This window comes from Erinaceus europaeus, chromosome 1 (assembly GCF_950295315.1).
Source record: "Erinaceus europaeus chromosome 1, mEriEur2.1, whole genome shotgun sequence".
In the NCBI taxonomy this organism is placed as follows: Eukaryota; Metazoa; Chordata; class Mammalia; order Eulipotyphla; family Erinaceidae; genus Erinaceus; species Erinaceus europaeus.
Window position 1 is genome coordinate 188,563,384 of NC_080162.1, and position 20,244 is coordinate 188,583,627.

The 20,244-nt window shown below is 38.6% G+C and overlaps 1 long non-coding RNA gene across 1 annotated transcript; it reads left to right on the forward strand.

The window, feature by feature from the left end:
* The first annotated feature begins 437 nt into the window (after positions 1-437).
* LOC132541154 (uncharacterized) lies at positions 438-12,569 on the forward strand. The gene is made up of 4 exons (XR_009552326.1): positions 438-651; positions 4,838-4,925; positions 8,292-8,397; positions 11,466-12,569. It is a non-coding gene; the product is annotated as an uncharacterized LOC132541154 (long non-coding RNA).
* The last annotated feature ends 7,675 nt before the right edge of the window (positions 12,570-20,244 follow it).

Sequence of the window (20,244 nt, forward strand, 5' to 3'; positions counted from 1 at the left end):
AGGAGAGGGAGAGAGAGAGGGGGAGAAGGGGAAAGGGAGAGAGAGAGGGGAAGGGAGGGGGCAGGGAGAGAGAGAGAGAGAGAGAGAGAGAGAGAGAGAGAGAGAGAGAGCTATTTTGCTGTTTGTGAAACATCCCCCTACCTAAAGGGAACCACAGGCATAAACCCAGGTCTTCACAAACAGTAATGTGTCTGCATTATGGGGTATACTACCACCCAACCAATCTTACTCTCAGCTCTCTCTGATTTTGGATGCTATTAGAACAAGACATGACAAGTATGGAAAGACTCTCAACCTAAAATGTATTACCACACTGTGACCCACCCCCACAGTCCTTTGCTCTGACCTGTGGGAAAGGAGTCCCAGTTCTCTTCCTCTTAGTGTCTGGAGCACACAAGCAGGCAGCAGCCTCTGTGTCTTGAGAATGCCAGCAAATCTCCCTTGTCTGCTTGTCATTATACTGATTAAAATTTGCCAAGCCTTGTCTTCGGGGAAAACAGCACAATAAAATAACCAACAAAGCAAAGCACTTATCTGAGTGTGGAATCCAGGAAGGGGCACAGGGCTTGGGACAAGCACAGAGCACAGTGACTGTGTTCAGCAACCCTTTCTTGGTAGCCACACCCTCCAGATGGTCCAAAGTGTGCCTGGGTAAGTGGTCTGAATTGAATGTATTTTCCATGCTTAGTTTCTGTCTGTGGATTTTATCTCCCAGAGAGGAGTTGCTTGTCCCTGAAGAATCTATAAGAAAACACTATTTTAGGAGTAAATCTGGAAGAAAGCCTTTTAGAAATTCAAAATGGACTTTGTAGAAATGACACTCAACTTCCTGCCACCTCTTTAAACCTGTTTCCCTAGCAGCAGGTGAATAAAGAGCTACTACAGTTCGATGATTCTCATTTGATTTAAAATTTCATGAGACTCATTATCACCTCCAGGGTGTATGTGTGTCATCAGGGAATGAATTCAGGGTATTATATATGTACAATTCCACTGCTGAGAGGTCTTTCTGGCCCATTTTTTTCTTTTTTGAGTGGGTAGAGAGAATGACAGAGATTCCACAGCACTCTTCATAATTCATGGAGTTACCCTAGTGTGTCCATGATGCTCCCATATGAGGTCTGGTCTCAAATTCAGAAGCTTCTTCCAATTCAGTGGGGGCTGTTTAAAGCTGGGTCACACATGCATGGCAAAGCAGGCACACTGTACAGGTGAACTGTCTTGCCGACCCACTGGGATCTCCTTTTGACTCACTAAATCTGAGATGCTAAAAAGTAAAATCTAATGGATTCTTATATGCATGGAAAGAATTGATACCGTCATTGTTCTGTAGACACTTGATGTCCAGTGCATTTTTGTGTGTGAAGTGAATAACAAAAATCCAAGGGAATAAAGTAAAACCACTAAATCAAAGTACATTCTGTTTTATTAAATGTCCTTCAGGCTTTATGTTGATTTAATCATATTAAAATGGTAGCCAGAGATATTCTAAATCATGGAACTGTGTTTGTTAGTTGAACGAGAACATCTCTTTACTGGCATTTTAAAGATAATTTCTTATACTCTTGGAAGGGTACAAAAGCAAACTTAAAATAGCTATTCTGGATTATTTTACTTTCACTTTTTAATTAAAAAAATTAATTGTTGCCAAAAGCTATTTGTTGGAATTGTGTTAAAATGTTTACAGATGCCTTAGGAAGAAAACAGCAGAATGTGGAACTAATTGTGTTGATTCAAGATAATTATGAAACACAAATGACCATTACTTACAACAAGTCCCTTGGTAATTAGGGGTTGACTCCAGGGATCAGGCTCAAATGAAGGGGAAAAAATGGTAGTTACAATCAAACTAGAATACGTGCTGTATTCTCAAGTTACCGAAAGGTCTTTTTTGTTTATGTTTTGATGTTTGACTTATGTAGTTATACAATTTTTGTTCTTAGTAAAACAACTTTGCTCCTGCCCTCCCTCCTAAATTCAAAGAACTGTATTATTATTGCTATTTTAAAATTCAAATTCCTATGACCATTGACTCCTGGGAATAGTGAATGAGTATTATATTCTGGATTTCCTTTGTAGTGGAAAGTGGCCTATCTGAACATTAATTATTTTCATCTTTTATTTATTTTCTATTTTTTCAAATGTTTTATTTATTTATTTTGCCTAGAGATGAAAACATCGAAAGGGAGAGAGGGAGAGAAAGAGAGAGAGATATTGATAGAGATAGAGAGAGACCTGCAGCAGTGCTTCACAGCTCCTGAAACTTCTCCCCTACATGTGGGCACTGGGGACCTGAACCTAGGTCCTGTGCATTCTGACCACTGATATCTTCTTTTAAAAAGGTTTATTAGTGGTAAAGGGAGAAGGTGAACTGAACATTACACTACCACATGCAGGACCTCATGTTTGGAAGCCTTGTAATCTACCACTATGTTTCCATCTGGTAGGAATTTCTTTTTTTTTTTTTTTTTACTTTTTGCCTCCAGGCTCATTGCTGGGGCTTGTTGTCTGCACTATGAATCCACTGCTCTTGGTGGCCATTTTTCCATTTTGTTGTCATTATTGTTATTGTTTTTCTTATTGCTGATGTTGGATAGGACAGAGAGAAATTGAGAGAAGAGGAGAAGACATAGAGGAGGAGAGAAAGACAGACACCTGCAGACCTGCTTCACTGCTTGTGAAATGACTCCTCTGCAGGTGGGGAGCCGGGGGCTGGAACCCCGATTCTTACCCTGGTCCTTGTGTGCTTAACCTGCTGCACTACCACCAGAACCCCAGGAATTGTTTTAATTTATTTTGTCTTGGGGTATCCATGAGATTTTATGTCCACATTATATGGGAATTTCCAGAAGAGACTTGCAGATGCTACAAGGTATCACAGTATAAATAATTGAGTATAACTGAGTGTATTTCAGATCATTTTGGGGTGTTTGAAGGCTACACATAGTCTATATGGACCTCATGTTCTACTGTGGTTTGACTGTGCTTTATTTAGACATAAGGGGAAGGATCTGGGGAGTGATGCACCCAGTTGAGCACAGCACAGGTTTCCACACACAAGGAACAGGGTTCAAACCTCCATTTCCCACCAGCAGAAAGGATGCTTCATGAGTAGTGAAGCAGGTCTACAGTAACCTATCTTTCTCTCTCCCTCCCCTTCTCAATTTCTCTTTGTCTTATTAGATAAAATAGAGAAATAAAAAAATACACATAAGTAGACCAAAAGGGAGAATTAAAAATAGAAAAGGGCAAAAACTTATGAGAATCACCACTGAGAAGAAATGTTAGGGAACAGAACATGATTTTTGAGATTTCTAGTGAACATCACTATCTCGTGGGAAAGGAAATTTACTTTTAAAAGAAAGCAGTCATATTGAACTTTCACTTTGCTAATTGAAAGGAGAGCTGCTCATCAGTATGTATGTTTCCAGACCAAAGCCAAACATATTACTAATGCTTTTATCCTCCAGGCCGCTTTGAAAAGACTGAAGAGAAAAAGTTGGAAAAAATAATAATTTTTACATGTGATTTCTAATCTATCATTTAAACATAAAATCAATACAAAACTCACTAAAGAAATGTTGACAGAATAGCTCAGTGCATCTTCTTTGCTGTGTTCATGACCCAGTTTAAGCCAAGCCCCTGCTACATTGGAGAAAGCTTGAGTGCTGTAGTCTCTCTCTCTCTAAATATATATGTAGTTTTTCATAGAAAAGTTGGCTTGGAGCACTAAAGCCCCAGTGATGATTAAAAAAATAGCTAAGTAAATAAAAGCTCATTAGGGCAATATTTGACATTTTAAAAAGCTGCACGATTTTTTCACATCTCATTTTTAATTAGTCGCATTTCAAGTGCTCAACAGTTACATGTGCCAGGCAGATGTGGAGGCTTTAGAGAAGACCTTGCATTGAAAGACCATTTGGGGACTCAGGGGCCATTCAGATCTGGACTTGTGAAAATAAAAAGTTGATGAAATTTAACATCATTGGATACTGGAGTTGAACTTAGTACTATAGATTTTCTCTTGACCACATCAGCTGAGAGCCTGGATTTAAGTGAGGCTGGGCCTGCTCACTTAAATTTGTATTGCCTACATATAACTACATATAACTAGAGTGTGTGCATTGAACAGTCTTCCATTGGGGCCAGGAGGTGGTGCACCTGGTGAAGCACATACACTAAGGTGCACAAGGATACAGGTTCAAACCCCTGGTCCCTACCTGCAGGAGGGAAGCTTCATAAGTGGTGAAGTAGAGTTGCAGGTGTGTCTCTCTGTCTCTCTCCCAACCCTCTCAATTTCTCTTCTCTGTCCAATAATAAATAAATTTAATTAAGTTTAAGTAGGGTGTCGGGTGGTGGCACTCCAGGTTAAGTGCACATGGCTAGGAGTGCAAAGACCACAAGTAAGGATCCAGGTTTGAGCCCCAGCTCCCCACCTGCAGGGGGTCACTTCACAAGCAGTGAAGCAGGTCTTTAGGTGTCTATCTTTCTCCCTCTCTGTCTTCTCCATGATTCTATAGAGGGATGCTGTGTGTGTGTGTGTGTGTGTGTGTGTGTGTGTGCGCGCGCGCGCGTGTGTGTATGTGTCTGGGTCTTCTACATATACAATTTCTTTCTTTTCAATTCAGATAAAGAGCTAAAAAGAGCAGGAGAGGTACCAAAGCACTGGGGCTTCTCCAGATGCTGTGATACTCCCATGTATTACTTTGATTAAGACCTAGGCCAAGTGCATAGCAAGAAACTTGCTTTACCTAGTCTTCTTACCTAGAAGAATCCAAGAAGGATTCTTCTCTGGGAGATGGAAAAGTTAATTTTGTTTGTTTGTTTTTTATTTCAGAGACCCAAAAGGTTCTATTTCTGATCTGTGTTCTCCCTGGGCATCTATAGGTCTTCTAAGAATCAATTAGTTCCAGGGGAACCTCAAAGTCAGTAAAATGCCTGCAACTATTTGTTCTTTCTTCTATTCTTTCTAGAAATCTACTCAAATAGGTCCCAGTAGCATAGATCAGGGACATTATCCATAAAGGTGTTGGTGGCATGAATCAAAGGGACAAAATAGTATATCAAAGCCATATGGGCTAGGAGAATGGCCAACATCTAAACAAAAGCATGCATTGGGTCACTAAGAAATGGAACAAGACCTAACTCAGTGTAGATAATGAAGAGGCCACCTGAGACATAATAAGATTATTCCTAGTGGGTGTCAGTCTTTTCAGAGCATTTTCTGTGTTGAAGTCTAGTTGTGGACTAAACATATGGAAAAGTGGGACCAGTGCCATCTAAGAAAGGAGTGACAAGAACTGGGCAGAATTCAGTAATGTAGTCAGTTGGACTAATGCTTTGATCCCGTGGGCACTGGGGTTACTGATTATGTAATCCAGGCAGATGTGGAGGCTTTAGAGATGACCTGGCACTGAAAGACCATTTGGGGACTCAGGGGCCATTCAGATCTGGACTTCTGAGCATAAAAAGTTGATGAAATTTGACATCATTGGATACTAGAGTTGAACTTAGTACCTCATTACTATAGATTTTCTCTTGACCACATCAGCTGAGAGCCTGGATGAGGCTGGGCCTGCTCACCTAAACTCCCATTACCTTGAGTTGGGAACTAGAAAACATATTGATAGAGAATCCAAGTTCTAGACCCACTGAAAGAGTGACTCTAACATATCATGGTCTGGAGTCTCCATTTGGTTCTAGAATGCATTAGAAATAGATTTCAAGATCTCCCATGAGTCTGTTGTTTCTTTTGAGGAGTATACATGGATTGTATCAAGGCCATTCCTGAACTGTTCAAAATAGTAGTTTTAAGACAGTGTACTTATTTTCATGAGCTAGAACATTGCTCAGCTCTGGTCATTTTGATGTTGGGGACTAAACCTGGGACTCTAGAGCTTTAGTCATGGAAATCTGGTGTACTATCTTGCTGGTCCCTAAAATAATAAATTTAGGTTGTTTATATATATATATATATATATATATATTTAAACTTAAAAATATTCCCTTTTGTTGCCCTTGTTGTTTTATTGTTGTGGTTATTATTGTTATTAATGATGTCATTGTTGGATAGGACAGAGAGAAATGGAAAGAGGAGGGGAAGAGAAAGACGGGGAGAGAAAGACAGACACCTGCATAACTGCTTCATCACTTTTGAAGTGACTCCCCTGCAGGTGGGAGGCTGGGTGCTTGAACAGGGATCCTTACACAGGTCCTTGCACTTTGCGCCACCTGCGCTTAACCCGCTGTGCTACCGCCTGACTCCCGTTGTTTTATATTTTGTGTTATTAAACACAGCCAGGTCTAGAAGCTACTTGCTACTTTTCCCAGATTTCTAGAGTGAACTTAGATGTGCAGCATTTCAGTCCTGGGGAAAAGAGTGAGAGTCAAGAGAGGGTTTTCTCCACAAGCTTCCCTGTACTGTGCAGATCCTAAGCACCTGGTGTCACCAGGACTCATAGAAACAGTTAAAAAACAAGATAAAATAAAATTTAAATGACATTGTAGTCTAAAGAGTAGAATGGCTAGTCTAGTCTCAACTCACTCTGTAAACTGTGGCTTCAGTCTGAAGCTACACCAGATGAGTGATGTTCCTCCTTTGTCTCATATCAGAGTTAAGGAGTAATATGGGCCTTTTGCCTTTAAGGGTTGTCCACTACTTTAATGAGAACAGATCCCCTTGATGAATGTTAAATTAGTAAATGAAAAATAGAGAGGCAAATTAATCTCTTCTAGCTGTTTTGCCCTTCTAGCAGATGTTAGCCAAGGGCTTTCAGGAAAGGAGATGATTTCATAAACAAGGGACACAACAAATATTCTAGGCAAAAGAGAATTTACAGAACAATTTGGGCTATAGTTACTATACACTTCTCATTTATTTAATAGGATTATATTTTAGTTTATAGTCTATCATTAAATGTTCCAAAAGCATTTAAATCCAGTGGATTTAAATGCATTTCTCCCCCTGTAACTTTCTGTTTCCCTTGGACAACAAACTAATCAGCTCCTCCCATGCTGTTTTATCTCATCATTATTTAAATTTGGTGGATAATAATAAAGCAGTATCAAGTCTCTGGGATACACTTGACCTGGTCAATGTGTCCTGGCATTCTAAATGCAGTAACAGTTTCTAAAATGGAGTACACCAACTGAGACTTTAAGAATATTCCTCCCTTTTTTTTTATTGATTCTGCGAAAATATTTAGCAGAATTTCATGTGTAGCTCCTGAGGTAGTTTTCCAGCAACTATAAAATGAAAGAATGGAATGAGAAGCAAAAGGCAGTTCCATTAATTTATAATTAAACTGGTTGGGGAAAGGGAAGCACATGCTAGCAGATTGGTCCTTGGTGACTGATAGGCTTGCTGCTGCAGAAATGGAAGATGATTTATTATTTTTTCTAACGTTTTTTATTCTTGTTTCAGCTAAGAAGGTCACCCACAAAAGACAGAATCTAGAAAAGAAGTGACACATTTTGACTCTGAGTGGTTATTCCCCCTCCCTCTTTTCACTTAAATTTCAGTATTTACAGCTTACCAGCCTTATATTTGACACTGAGCAGACATAAACTGTATTCTTGAGAGGATTAAAGGATTATTCACTCAGAAGCTTAATCAGATTAATCAGAGATTTTTTTTTTTGAACAAGATATCTAATGTCATTCACAAGATGAGATGTGTGAGCACTGCCTGGTAGCTGGATTCAGTTTGAGCAGATACAGGTATACACACACAGGCACACACACCAACACATACATGTACTTCCGTGCACACACAAACATGTAGACATAGGTACATTGGTTTTTATTTTACATGTTACATCATTATTTTAAAATAACTGTTTTGCAATTATGGCTGATTAGCTTCTAATATCTACTTTATCTAATGGCAGAAAAATGTCTGTTTCCTAATGCTTTCAGAACTGAATTATTATGTCTAGTATTGTTTATCTGAATGTATGTTTAAAATTGCCTTTGAGTTATCATGCCATTTTTAAAGAACTCCAGACTTTTTTAAGGAGAAACAATAATTTTCATTTTTTGCATTCATAATGCTTGAATTAATATTGTAATATAATAATAATGCTTGCAATATTAATAATGCTTGAAATATGAGTATTAATAAAATACAGTTTAAGTGAAAAATTATCCTTAAAATTGACTTACTTTAAAAATATTATATCCATTATTTATTGCCTTCCATTTTTATTAGTAGCATAAGTGCTACTCTACATTTATATTAATAAATTTCATTTTTTCCTTTCTTCTTTCTTTTTTTTTTCTTCCTCTTCTAGAAACAGAAGGTAGCAAAGACCCTTTGTACTGCAAACATTAAACCAGGATTGGGACCACTTGTCCCATTGTATGAACTCTTCTTTCAAAGCAGCCTGAGATAAGCAGGTATTATTGGATTTACTTTCATTTGGATCTTACACTATTTGGGGGATAGACATTATGATATTGAAAATATTCTTAAACACAGGAAAAGCAAAGTTATAATGTGACCCCCAACCCATTCACCTCACTAATCAGAATCACTTGATCCAGGAACGCTCGAGACCTTGGGGACAGAATTTAGGTGGGTCCCCATATTGGCTTTGTGGTTCAGAGCACAATGGATTTTGATGCTCTTGTTTTTTTGTAAGCTAGAATCGAAGTTATTTCTGTCAGTTGCACATTTGCTTTAGTATCTTTATTAATCTGCTATAATTGTTAGTAGTATCTGGTGAGCATGCTGTCAGTATTTTTCCAGTACTGGGTTTCAACTTGTGTGGTGTATCATAGTTTTCTTTTTTCTTTTATTATTATTTTTTATTATCTTTACTTACTGGACAGAGACAGCCAGAAATTGAGAGGGAAGGGAGAGACAGAGAGACACCTGCAGCGCTACTTCAACACTGTGAAACTTTCCCCCTGGGGGCTTGAACCCAGTCCTTGAGCACTGTAACATGTGTGCTCTACCAGATGCACCACCACCCAGCCCATATCAGTTTTCTAAGTCACAGGTTTGATTCTTGTAGAAACTTCTTGAAGTAAAAAGGTATTCCAAGGGCCGCGTGATGATACACCTGGTTGAGCGCACATGTTTCAGTGTGCAAGGACCCGGGTTCAAACCCCCGGTCCTCAACTGCAGGGGGAAAGCTTTGCAAGTGGTGAAGCAGGGCTGCTGTAGGTGTCTTTCTGTCTATTTATCTACCCTTTCCCTCTCCATTTCTGGCTGTCTCTATCCAATAAATAAATAAAGAGGATAAACATTTTTTAAAAAGGCATTCCAATATCTATTTTGCAGATGCAGAAATAGTAAATTTTTATACCCATGATTAAGTGATAGAATTAGGACCAATAGATGCCAATACATTTTTAATTCAAATATGATTCCATTTCTTTTGCTATTGTACTTAGAGATGTTTTCTCATTGTTGCTATGGATTTGGATAAATCCAGCTATATTCACTCAACACTTTAAATGGTGTTCCTGTGTGTGAGAGAGGACTCTCTGGCATCTCTTCTTATAAGGGTTGATCCCTATGGAATTAGGGATCAGTCCTTATGAACTCATTTAGCCTTAATTTCTCCATTGAATCATCTACACTTGAATCCATCTTCAAATACAGCCACAGTGGGGGGAGTACTTTTGGATTCCAACATATACCCTTGGGAGAGATATATTTAATCCATACCCTGCTACCTTTCAGTGAGGTCTTAGAAAGTGAACCCCGGGGAGCCAGGCAGTGGCATACCTGGTTAAGGGCACACATTACCAAGCACAAGGACCTGGGTTTGAACCTCTGATTCACCATCTTCATGGGTAGTGAAGCTGGTCTGCATGTAGCTGTCTTTCTCTCTCCCTCTCCCTCTCTATCTCCTACTCCCCTCTCAATTTCTCTCTGTCCTAAACAGTAAAATAGAAAGAAAAGAGCAAATAAAAAGTGGTCTCCAGGATTTGTAGTGCTGGAACTGAACCCCAGTAATAACCCTGCTGACAATAAAAAGAGAACAGGAGAAAGGAAGGAAGAAAGAAAAAACAAAAAAATAAAAAAAAAGAAAGAAAAAACAACAACAACAAAACCGAACCTCTTGCATGTGGACAATATTGAACTGTCACAAAAGGCCTGTCATCAAAGGGCCCTCTTCATGGTAAGGTAGACAGTTTACCCACTGAGCCCTAGATTTTTATTTTTATTTTATTATTTTTTTTATTTATTTTATTTTATTTTTTTATTTATTTTATTTTATTTTTTTTAGTTTGGTCACTGAGTATGACTGCATAAGTTAATCTGTTCTAGATAATACACTGAGCATTTAGGGACAAAGGAATATATCAGCAACTCTATTAGTCAGTGTTAGGAACAAGAGAGTGAAAAAGAGAGAGAGGGAGAGAGAGAGAGAATGAGATGTGATATAACTTAGTAAGTTTATAGTTATAGTTTGCAGCAATGAAATAAAATAAACAATAGTTCCAACTTAGCAAACACTAAAAACAGGGAATAAAAATGAACAATGAATTTTGGTCAGTTTCCTGGGCATTTGAGCTGCAGTAAGATTTTATTGCTATACAACAGCCAAAAGTTAGCAAAGGATGAAATCATGAGCTACTATTTCACAGCTATCAGAGCATTCCGAATTCTGGCTAACTCTCTCTCTCTCTCTCCCTCTCTCTCTCCCTCTCTTCATATATATCATGTTACCTGTACTATCTCAACTAGTCCTGTGATAAGGACATCATTTCACCCCTTCTTCGGGTAGGAAAACTAAAATACAGAGAATTGAAGTAATGTGTACTAGGTTGCACAGTTAACTGGTGAGCCCTAGAATTGAATGCAGCATGTCCACTCAATGTCATGCCCAGTTCCCTGCCCTTGAATATGTCTTTATAACTGTCTGTTTTATGAATTGTGGCCTCTGCATTGATGTCCAATAACTGATGATTAAATTGTATATGCACTTACAGCATTGTCTTTCAACAGAAATCGTAGTGTTCTGGTCAACGTCTAGTGGCATGCTTTAAGAGCTTAGTGCAGGGCTGAAAGATAGCTGAGATGGTAGGCTGTATTTCCTGCCATGTGAGTGTCATGACGTAGCACCACATGGAAGTGTCATGACATTAGGCGAAGCTCTGGTGCAGTGGTCTCTCTCTCTCTCTCTCTCAAAGAAGGAAAAATTGGTTCATGAATGGTTAAATCATGCAGGTTTAAGGCCCTGGTACCTCTGACAAAAAGATCCCAGTACATGCCAGATACATGTGAAATGTTTTCCATTCATTGGAGTTAATCCTCATTTAGGAAGATTGAAATTGTTTTTGCAAATTGAGAGGTAGAGAATAGAAGGAAGCTTACAACTTGCCTGTGCACAGCAAAAAGGCTGTGATTTATCCCCAGCACGATATCATATCCTCTAAACTCAATGCACTTGAACATGTGGTCAAAAGTTGGGGTGGCACATGGAATTTCTAATTCTGTTTTTCATTAGAAATGACATAACTGGAACTGGAAAGAAAACACTCACTGCTTCAGATTTGCACGAGTATCTTCTCCTCACACGGACTTGGAAGCCTTTGGAGTTTTAGCAAATTTTATTAATACTAGGTAATCAAACTCAGTTTCTAGATTATTTCCGTGGACCTTGGTTAATCTTCAGTTTATAAAATTCTTTCATTTTTTACTAACTTGGTATCTTATTTCTGATTTTCTTTCTTCTTGTTGGAAAAGATGAACTGTATTTGAAGAAGTGGTTTACAATGTACATCTTCTCTAAATGGTTTTTGTTCCAAAATAATCACAGAACAATGTGATTATACAAAGGTCAGTATCATCTGTTTAACTATGAAAAGCTAATGCCAAACTGATTTCTTTCTATATTGGGTAGAAAAGTAATACACATTGGGGAGAATGCTGGTATTTTAAAAATCTGTGTGCTTAGTTGGAATCTATTTGAAGTTTGATTCAGAGACCAGGAATTATTTTAGGTAGGCGTGATTACTTTTTTCTTGTTTGTGTTTTGAAATGCCATGTACAAAATGCTTCAAGTACAGTGAACACAGAATCCTACCAAATGTACATTTTTCCTGCAAACATCTACACCTTCACACAGTGTTATGAACACATATATGTATTTTTTTGCCAAAAGAAGGAAAGAAAATATAAAAAGAAAGAAATCTATCTAGGGATAGGTACACTTATCATAAGCCTCTCATCTAAAAACACATTTGTTTCAGATTAAAACTAGACAAAATTTTGTCCTCCAACAATATTTGGAAGTAAATTTCCATTAAGAGCAACTGTTTCATTTCATGTAAAATGTAAACAATGCAGTTTACATTTATGAGAGGAGGTGGGGTAAATGAAGTTTTTAAAAATTGAACACTATTGTGTTAGTGTATTGCACCAAACTAAAAGGTTCTGGAGTGGGGTTGAGAGAAGGGCTCAGGTCCTGGAACATGATGGCAGAGGAGAACCTAGAGGGGTTTGTATTGTTATGTGGGGACCTGAGAAATGTTATGCATGTACAAACTATTGTGTTTATTGTCAAGTGTAAACCATTAATCCCCCAATAAAGAAATAAAAAAATAAATAAAGCTCTCTTGTGTTCCATTCACATAGCCCCTGGGGGGAAAAATCCATCATATATAGACTGGACATATGAAATAACTTTTGGACTTATATTTAAGAAGTGGATTAAAGTTAGTTACTTTGTGAAGAAATGTAGGCATATAATCAGTCAGTTTGCTAGTGAGTATGTGTTCCCAGTGGAAGTGCTCTTTTTTGTTTTTCTAACAAGTACTCTGTTGTAGAGTACTTGTTATACTTGTCATATTCCACTTCCAAAAAATAGAGGTTGATACTTCTGGAAATGTCTGGTCCTTGAAAAATGGTGTGTGACACTGCCATTTTCCAGAGAGAAAAGTCTCAGCCATTTTAACCTAAATCATAAGGGATTGTATGACTGTCTAGCAGGCTCCACGATCTCTTAAACACCTGACCAAAGACTTTGAATTTTGGTATTTGCAAACACTGAACAAGCATGGCAGTTATTACTAATGAATAGCCCTTGTAGATGAGATTTCAAGGTGTTGGGTCAATGGAAACCTATCCTTGCTTTTAGCTTCCAGCTGCTCACTGGTAGGGTCTTCAGCAAAAAGCCTGGTGGCAAAGGATAAACCTAGCTCTCTTCTGTGTGTGTGTGTGTGTGTGTAGTGTGTGTGTGTGTGTGTGTGTGTGTGTGTGTGTGTGTGTGGTGGTTGAGATTGGTAGTAGTGCTTATGGGAAAAGGAGTAGAGTTTGGATTCTAGTGAGTCTATAAGCATTTATTTATTTATCACAAATGCTTTAGAGTTCTGGTAAGGTCCTATAGCTTGACCTGAGTGAGTATATGTCAAACACAAAGTTTAGGTTTGTGTTTATGCACTTTACTAAATCCTTGTTGAAGCTATGAAATCAGAGTTGAGAATCACTTTGTATTGAGCAAATTTGGATTAGTTTTTCAATATTTATTACAGCTTGTGTAATTTTTTTTCACTTAAAATTTCTCCAGACCTCCATACAAGCCCCCTCACACTAAATGGTAAAGGTAGTTAGAGAGAAAGCACACTTTCTATTTTTCCTGTCATCGCAGGGGCTTCATTGCTCCAAACAGAAAGACAGAAACACACCACAGGAGCTTCCCCCAATGTAGTGGGCTCCAACCTGGGTTAGATGCATGTCAGGCAAATAAGGTGCACTGTCTATTCAAACTATTTTGTTGCCTAAGAGAATACACCATTTTACCTTTTTGAACTGATCTGTTCAGCTGGTTTTCTGCGTAGTACTTTGCCAGCATTCCAGATCTGTTCCCAGGCGTCTCCGATTATCTGCTTCTTCCCAGTAGAGCTTACTAAACGGGTTTTCTCTAGAGTCTCACCATACTTGTGTTTCCATTTCTTGCTTACAATCACCAGTATCTAAAGCCCTACCCGGACATTTATGTTTGACACACACATGCCCTCCACCCACCACCCCCCACCCCACTCCTGAGATGATCATAATTAACATGGTAGAATTTATAAATAGGCAAAAATGAGCCCCCCCCAGAATGTCTAAATGGATAAGAATAAGACCACCACAATGGAAGCCATGATCTCCCTAACAGAAAATAGGATTGTGTGGCTTTATCTGCAAGAAGCAGCCCCTCCCGATCTCTTTTTAAAAATCCTCACATCAGTGATGCATTTGCAAACACTCTTGTTTTTACCTAGTGCTGACAGTCAGGCCAGTGGGGGGTTAGTGAAAAGAAAGGAGGCCAGGCCAGGGGATTGCTTTGCTCTACTGTCTTGCTTTCCCTGCCTCAGCTGATGGAATTATTGTTTATTTTTTTAATTTTCAGAGGTAGGCCGATGACAGCTGAAGAAGACTGTATTTGCTGAGGAGCAGCATGATGGTAGAAAGGCTCAAAGCTCCTGAGGGAGACCTAATGGTTCCTCTCTTTCCTGCACGGAGATAAAGACTTATAATAAGCGTGCATGTTCACCATCTGGCTCTGTGCATGTGGTCCTTATGGAGGGGAAAGCAGCACAATCTGTAAATGATCAGGAGCCATGGCGCTCTCTCCAGAGACTCCACGATGCAATCAAGGTGACAGATGGCATGGCCACTGCTGTGGCCTCGTGGAGAAGATCAAAATCACCTTCAATAAACTCTGACTGAAATGGGCATGAGCACCTCAAAAAAGTCAGTTTGTCAGTCAAACTGCGACAGCAAGCTACATTGGGGAAACATAGCGGCCAGCTCTCTGTTTGCAATCGTTTCCGTCTGACTGGGCCTGAACTATGATCTTTCTCAAATTGTCCTTTCTGTTTAGCTGAAGCAGGCCAGCAAATTGCCAGATTCATTGCTTTATTGAAGAAAATTGAAAACACGATGTTCTCAATTCCGGGGACGTGTGTCTGGCAGGTGCTGGGACACCCAACCTCAGAGAGTGGACCCCATGTCCTCAACCCAAGTTTGTTCAACTTCAGGAAGATTTGTGGATCTGAAAATAAAATGCAAATGTATGGTTGGCCTGCAAAGATCAGCTGGAAGTGGTTACATGAAGAGTGCTAGGTGTCCCGTCATTTTAGAATAAAGAAATTGTTGCAAAGAGAAGGAAGGGAGGAGGTTGGGAGGGGGGGGGCAGAAATGAACTGATATTAACACTGTGTATTTTAATAGCAGGCTGCTGCCTTAGGGATCGATATAATATCTGTTCCATTTCCCTGCCTATGTTTTGTTTAAGGGTTTCTCTAAACCTTCATACATAAGGTCAAAGAAATACAGATACAGAATTTCTTTCTACAAATGTTATATATATAGAATATATAGAGTCAGCAAGTTTAGACAAATCTCTATCTCTTCCCTCTCTTCCACAATTAAAAAATAATTTCCCCCAAAAGTTCTGCCTGCTCACAAAGCTAGAGTGAGATGAATACAAGTTGCCTAGAGTGTGAGGAAAAGGCACTGCTATCTTTTGAGAAGGCATCTGAGTCAAAGAAGATGGATTTTAATGAAAGAAATATCTCGCTCCCATTCCCTCCTCCTCTCTTGGCAGAATTCCACTGTTGTTCTTTCTTACAAGCTCCAGGAAATGTAGATTTAAAGTAAAAGTTGACGTTGTCAACCTTGTGTTCCCCTAAGTCAATATCTATTATCTGATACTAGTGTTTTACATTAGATGCTTCAAGAGGACATACTACTTGCATTATTTAAAATCCAAAATCCTTCTTTTGTCTCTGACTCTGAGAAATATTTTATTTTTTTAAGACTCTCAAAAAGAAATCTTTACTTGTCTCATAAGCACTTTTTAATGTTTTATTAGTAATTTAATATTTAAGTTAATATAGGATTACAAGATAATAGGGGTATAATTCCATTCAGTTTCTACCACCAGAGTTCTGTGTCCCATCCCCTCAATTGAAAATTTCCTTATTATTTATCCCTCTGGGAGTATGGACCAAAATTCTTTTGGGGATGCAAAAGATGGGAGCTCTGGCTTCTGTAATTGCTTCTCTCCTGGACATGGGCCTTGGTAGGTCGATCCATACCCCTAGCCTGTTTCTGTCGTTCCCCAGTAAGGTAGGGCTCTAGAGTGGTGAGGTTCCAGGAAGCTTTGGTGAGGTCATTTGCCCAGAGAAGTCAGGACAGAATCGTAGCATCTGGAACTTGATGGCTAAGATGCAGTAAGATGGGCAAAATGTTTAGTAAGCAGGGACCATAATGTGGGAATAGAGCAGATCACAGTAGGGACCTTAGGGTAGAAGGAGGCCAGGAAGTCTACTTTAAGAATGTTTCTAGGAGCCTAGTCTTAATAATCTTTGCTTGAGCTGGATATCTAACATAGGGATTGACCAGAACATATTGTGTGGGAAGATGGTGTCTGACTTGGGAGTAGAACTAGGAAGCAGGATTAGGGTAGAGAGTTGCTTGAAAACTTGAAGAAGATACATATAAATGCAACTGAATATTTACCACAGTGATCTAACCCACAGGACCCAATTCTCTTCATATTTAGCACAGGAGCCTGTATCTCATAAGCACTTTTGAATGCTAATGTCCTGCTCTAGAGATTTATGAACACAACTAAAGAACTTCATATGCTCCATATACACAAAATCGGAAAGACTCTAGGGCTGATGAAACAGCTCACTTGGATAGTGTGCTGCTTTGCCATGTCTCTCACCCTAAATCCAGCCCTCAGCAGATTAGAGAAAGCTTCTGTGACGCTTTCTTCTTATCTCTCTTACCTTCCTCTCTTTTCTTCCTTCCCTTTCCCCCTCCTCTCCCTCCTTCTCTTTCTTTTTTCCCCTCTCTCTTTCTCCCTTTACCACTCCATCCCTTTCCCTTTCCTTCTCCCTCAATCCTTCTCACCCTATCTTGCAAAGTCATCCCAGAGCAGCAAATCCCTCAGTAACGACAGTAAGACGACTATGAAAAAGTCATTTTTAATACAATTTAAAATATTTTTATTTATTTATTATTGGATAGAGGCAGAAATTGAGTAGAGAGGGGGAAGAGAGAAATAGAAAGAGACAGAGAGACACCTGCAGCCCTGCTTCACCACTCATGAAGCTTTCCCCCTGCAGGTGGGGACAAGGGGATTGAACCTGGGTCCTTGCACACTGCCTGTTTCTTCTGTCTCTTGGATAGGTAGGAGCTGTGTCCTTATCAATAGTGACTCTTGAACCAGGGCCCAGATATGTGGGCTGATAAGAGCATGCCACCCTATCCCAGCAGACACTGTATGTTCTCTACTCTACCAGTTGGCCCTCTGGATCGACGGGCTCCAAAACCAACATGGCCTTCAAAATGATCACAAGAAGGGCTGGCTGAAGGGGTCATTTCTGTTTCTCAGCAGCAAAAAACTAGATTCCAGTTGCTGAAACACAGTATACTTCAGAAAAGCAAATGAATCTCATCCTTTTTTAAGGAGAAAGATTGTATGGGAAAATTCAGCAGGGGTCAAAATGTCAGCATAGCTCACAATGAAATGTGAATATTCTGAGATATACAAATACCATGGACTTTAGTCATCTGAGACTGGCCTAAACTTCTAAGAATTAAGTTCTAACTCTCTCTGGAACAGAGTGTCACCTAGTTGTATTCATGTTGCATAACTACTGTCAGAATCTTTTATGACCTGGAGCTCCTGAATAATAAATCGCTCAGAAAATGTTTCCTGGACAATTAATGAACGCTTGTGTGTCTTCAGAACTGTTCCTTTAATGCTGCAAAGGTACATTTGCTTCAGTTGTGATCTCAAAAAGTAAGAGGATGAGCAGGTTTTCAGCTTCTACCAGCTCCAGGAGTTCACAAAGAAGAATATAGTGGGGCATGTAAGCGTAATAAGGACAATAACTCCAAGACTAAGTTGTTCAAATTGTGGGAAATGACTTTCACGGAATTGTTTATTATTTATTTATTTATTTAATGATCGACGGGGTTCTCTTTCCAAGATTGTTTTTTAAAGAGAGAGAGGTTATAGAGAGGAAAAGAGAGACAGGCCATTTTGCCTAGGAAGGATCTCACTGTAAGAGCGTATACCAGCATTAAATTCAGTATTTGGAAGCTACTTCATGTTTAGATCAGATTATAGCATGAACTCTTAATGTCTGTATTTTTTTTCTTTTAATGCTTATTTGGACAGAAAAAAATGATGGAAATGAGGATACTGTCAAATCAAAAGCTTCTCAAAATGCTGGTGTGTTCCAACAGACTTATTGTTTTTTTTTTTTATATAACCAGATTTTTGCTATAAAAAAATCCTCTCAACACAATATTTCTGTTATAGCATGATGTCTTGCTTAGAAAGACCAACAAAAAAATTTCATAATATGGTCATATTTTATTTGTTTACTGGGTATTTGATATTCATTCTTCATCAGTTAGTAATGAGCAGATAAAGGGGCCAGGTGGTGGCGCACCTGGTTAAGCACTCACATTACAGTGCACAAGAACCCAGGTTCAAGCCCCTAGTCCCCACCTGCAGGGGGAAAGTTTCACAAGTGTTGAAGTAGGGCTGCAGGTGTCTCTGACTCTCTCTTCCCTCTCTATCTCTGCCTCAATTTACCTCTGTCTTTATTCAATAATTAAATAAATAAATAAATAAAAAGTTAAGGAGCAGATGATTCCTGTTTCCCATTATATCCTCACCTCTATCTTTCATAATGAATGGTTATTGATTTTATTTCAAAGAATTCCACGATAGTGGGCTCCAGTGGAACAATTAGGTAGCTCGAAGTACGTACATGGAGAACGCTCCATTATAAAGCTGCTGTCTTTGGTTATAAAATCCATATGGAAGTGCTATTCCTGGGGCATTTTGAACTAGGGCATAGCTCTTATGTTCATCAAGAACCTTTCCATTTTCCTCACAATACTTAAAATTTCTCAAGTGTGTTCTTTTAGGAGTCTTCATAATATTTGAAAAAAAAATCACTGTGCCAGACACAAATAATTCAAACTACAAATTTGAGTCATACATAGTTTTTCATCTTGTAAGAACCAATTTTGAAAAAGTGAAAAAAAATACAAATTAAACTAACTTTAAATTTTTTGTAATATAGTGGGTTACAAGATTGTAAGATTATGAGTTACATAGTTTGATTACCACACCCACCGCCAAAGTTCTGTGTTCCCACCTTCCACCTTGCAAAGATAAACACAGTTTTCACATGTTTTAGAAATGGTTTGCTTGCTTTTTTGTTATGGTTTCATTCTTTTGTTGTTGTTTGCTTTTTTTTTTTTTTTTTGCAAGTTCATATGTATCAGTTCTCTAGGTTCTACGTGAGTGAAACAATCCATTAGTTGTCGTTCTTTACTTATTTCATTAAGCAGAATCACCTCCAGATCCACCCATTTTGTTCCAAAGGACACAATATTGTCTCTTTTTGATTGCTGAGTAATATTTCATGGAATACATCTCCCATAACTTCTTTTGCCAGTCATCTAACGATGAGTATTTTGGCTTCTTCCACTTGTTGGCCAATGTGAATAATGTAGCTATGAATATGAGGGTACATGTGTCCCTTTGGATAAATGTGTATTTTGGGCAAATGCCTAAGAGTGATACTGCCTGGTTATAGAGTAATTGCATTTTTCTTTGTTTAAAAACTCCTTATACCATCTTCCAAAGGGACTGCACTAGTTTGCAATCCCACTAGCAGTGTAAAGAGACCCTTTATCTCTGCAACCTATTCAACACTTGTCACTTCCTGCTTTGTTGATGTAGGTCATTCTCACAAGTGTGAGATGGAATCTCAGTGTAGTTTTGACTTGCATTTCTCTAATAATAAATGAAGTGGAAAATTTCTTCATATATCTGTGCATCATGTGTACCTTTTCTTTGGAGATATGCCTGTTCAGTTCTTTGTCCCACATTTTTTTACTGGGTTACTGTTTTTCCTTTTTGTTAAGCTGTAGCCATTCTTTATAGATGTTTGCTATCAATTGTTTGTCTGACATGCAATATGTAAATATCTTCTCCCAGTTAACTGAGTTGCCTGGTTTTCCTTGGGTAGTTTGATTTTGATATACAGAAGCTTCTTAGTTTGGTATAGTTGCATTAGTTTACTCTTGTTTTCATATTACATGCCCATGGACTTGAGTCTCCAAATATATATTTGATTGCCTTTTGTAGTGAATATTCTGTTCATACCTTCTCCTCAGTTTTGGATTGGGTCATTTGCTTTTTTGTTCCTAAGTTTGGTGGGATCTTTATATATTTTGGTTATTAGTCTCTTGTC